A 3473-nucleotide genomic window follows, 5' to 3' on the forward strand; every position below is an offset into this window, starting at 1 on the left:
AAAGGGCAAGACTGGGGCCACGTGGGGTGCGGAGCAGGGACAGCAGCTGGGGGCGATGGAATTATACGTGCATTACCGGCAATGACCACCGAGTGGCACTGTGGAGGCGCTACGGAATTATACGTGCATTACCGGCAATGACCACCGAGTGGCACTGTGGAGGCGCTACGGAATTATACGTGCATTACCTGCAATGACCACCGAGTAGCACTGTGGAGGCGCTACGGAATTCTACGTGCATTACCGGCAATGAGCACCGAGTGGCACTGTGGAGGCGCTACGGAATTATACGTGCATTACCTGCAATGACCACCGAGTGGCACTGTGGAGGCGCTACGGAATTCTACGTGCATTACCTGCAATGACCACCGAGTGTCACTGTGGAGGCGCTACGGAATTATACGTGCATTACCTGCAATGACCACCGAGTAGCACTGTGGAGGCGCTACGGAATTCTACGTGCATTACCGGCAATGAGCACCGAGTGGCACTGTGGAGGCGCTACGGAATTATACGTGCATTACCTGCAATGACCACCGAGTGGCACTGTGGAGGCGCTACGGAATTACACGTGCATTACCGGCAATGAGCACCGAGTGGCACTGTGGAGGCGCTACGGAATTCTACGTGCATTACCTGCAATGACCACCGAGTGTCACTGTGGAGGCGCTACGGAATTACACGTGCATTACCTGCAATGACCACCGAGTGGCACTGTGGAGGCGCTATGGAATTATACGTGCATTACCCGCAATGACCACCGAGTGGCACTGTGGAGGCGCTATGGAATTATACGTGCATTACCCGCAATGACCACCGAGTGGCACTGTGGAGGCGCTACGGAATTCTACGTGCATTACCGGCAATGAGCACCGAGTGGCACTGTGGAGGCGCTACGGAATTACACGTGCATTACCGGCAAGGACCACCGAGTGGCACTGTGGAGGCGCTACGGAATTACACGTGCATTACCGGCAATGACCACCGAGTGGCACTGTGGAGGCGCTACGGAATTACACGTGCATTACCGGCAATGACCACCGAGTGGCACTGTGGAGGCGCTACGGAATTACACGTGCATTACCGGCAATGACCACCCAGTGTCACTGTGGAGGCGCTACGGAATTATACGTGCATTGACCCAGCCTCCATCTCCCACAGGCCACTGCAGCTCCCTCCGCCCTCCCAGGCGCCCCTCCCGCCCCAAGGCCAGCCTGGCTGGAGCTGAGCAGGAGCACGGCCGTGGCTGGGTAGAGGCAGCCTGGGGGAGCTGGTGTTTCCTGCCGGGCTGACGCGCAGCCTAGGTCGCCCTCAGGACCAGGAGCAGGTGGAGGAGCTGCATAGGGGTCGGGGGGCAGGTGTCAGATCCAGGAAAGGAGGAGGGGCGAGTGCTTGGGGCTGGGAGGAGGAGTTGATGACATGATTGCAGGGGAGGAAACTGAGGCACGGGTGACAGCCAGGGAAAGCAGAGCTGGAGAGGGCGGGGCTGAGGCGAGGATGTTCAATGTCGGTTCACGGAGCAGTCGATGGACTCGTGAATTCTCACCAGCTATTCAACAATTCCACAGTCCCGGGGGCGGGGCCAGTGTGACGTCACACACAGCTGCCATCACACTTGGCTCCCCTTAGCCGTTTCTGACACACGCACACAGGCCAGTCACATTTGGCTTCTAACCGTTTTAGCTGCCCAGTTCTGCAAGCACAGAGGGGAAGCCGATTGTGATAGATGGAGGTTCGCTGTGACACATTTGGCTGCCTGGACCATCCCCTCCACCTCTGGTTCAGAGAGTTTCACCCTGGCCCCCTATACCCACCTTCAACTCCAGGTCCAGGGCAGGGTTTCCTCTAAGACTTTCCATCCAGAAGTGGAGTGGGCCAGGACTTCTGCCCGAAGGCTGGAGCCACAGGCGACCCACGTGGCGGCTGCCCCCCCGTTCCCAGGGCTGGCTGCCTGAGCCGGGGCTGCGGTACAGCTGCTTCTGGGGCCGAGCTCCCTGCAACCCTCTTCCCCCTCCCCCTCTGCCCTCCGAGCCCCGTGCCAGCTCCCCCACCTTTGCTTCCCCAGATGTTGCTGGCTCCCAGGCTCCCACTCCCTGCAAATGCTGGGGGCTGCAGCAGCTCCCCTCTGCCAAAGGCAGGGACTCTCAGCCCAGCCCTGGGGGGAGAAGCCTAGGACAGACCTGGCCCTGCACACAGCCTGCCCCAGGAGTAGCGCTCCCTGGGGGGAGGAGGGGCCAAGTCTCACCTTCTACTCACGAGGGGGTGGGGTGCTGCCTGGGACAAGGCCCTGGGTCCTAACAAGGGGGGGGGGGGGAGGGAGAACCACTCTGGCGTCTCTACAGTGGGAGACACTCTTTGGGAGCAGTGCCACTGGTGGGTGCCCTGCCCCCTCCCTACGCTGCCACAGCCCTTAGCCCGGGAAATACCATGACTCCCATGGGGCTATGGGGCCGTGGGAGCTGACGGGTAACGCAGTCCGGAAGACGCTACAGCTCCTGTGGCGTGATGGGGGCCATAGTGACCTGTGGAAAGACTACATCTCCCAGCATGCACTGTTTCCCTTCTCTACCCGCCCAGGGTGGGATTTCTTGGCAGACCAGCTCCCTGTGACCTCAGGGCCTGCCACAGAGGCAGGGCACCACCCCGCCCAAGCAAGGAGCAGAGCAGCGCCTTGTCAGAGCGGGTCCAGCCTCCATCGCCACGGTCTCTGGTGTCCCTCCTCTGCCTCGCGCACCACCGGAGTTGGTGGGCTATGCTGGCTGCGCTGCTGCAGGAAACCCCAACTCCAGAGCCAGCCCCAGCCAGGTGCCCCGAGTCTGAACCCGTCCCGTCTGGTCCTGTGTTTCCCTCTGCCTCCCACTGGCAGACCCGGCGCCAGCTGAGTGTTCGCCGAAGCCAATCGACTCCGGGCCCTGTTCCCCGGGGGCACGCGATTGGACACGTACCTGGACACCTTCTGGTCACGGTTCCCAGTCAGTTGCTGTCAGGCCGTGGACCAAGCAAACGTCTCTTCCGGTCCGTGGGACTGAACGCACGTGGCGCCGGCAAGACGCGAGGCCGCTCCTTCTTGCTCCACGTCGGACACAAAAGGAGCAGCTACTGCGCGGCAGTTAGAGCCTCGTGCTGAAACACGCTGCAGCAGTTCATCCCAGTTGCATGCTCCAGATGGGAGGAGAGGGGTGTCGCTCCCCAGGAGCTACCGCTGCTAGGGCACCGTCGGACTGGAACACATCAGACGCACACGCCCGTGCAACAGCCACACACCCCGCCAAATGCTCACACGCAGGGATGCGTGTACACACGCACAAACGCGAATTAACAGATTGACACGCCTGACAGCCCACTCGTGCTTGCACGAACACGCATGTGTATACTCAGGCCCTCGCTCAGACGCACACACACGCATCTGCACAATGTGTCTGCACGCAGCCATGCTCGCATACATGCAAATGGACACTTGCACACACACACAC

Source organism: Pelodiscus sinensis, chromosome 3, assembly GCF_049634645.1.
Source record: "Pelodiscus sinensis isolate JC-2024 chromosome 3, ASM4963464v1, whole genome shotgun sequence".
Classification (NCBI taxonomy): domain Eukaryota; kingdom Metazoa; phylum Chordata; order Testudines; family Trionychidae; genus Pelodiscus; species Pelodiscus sinensis.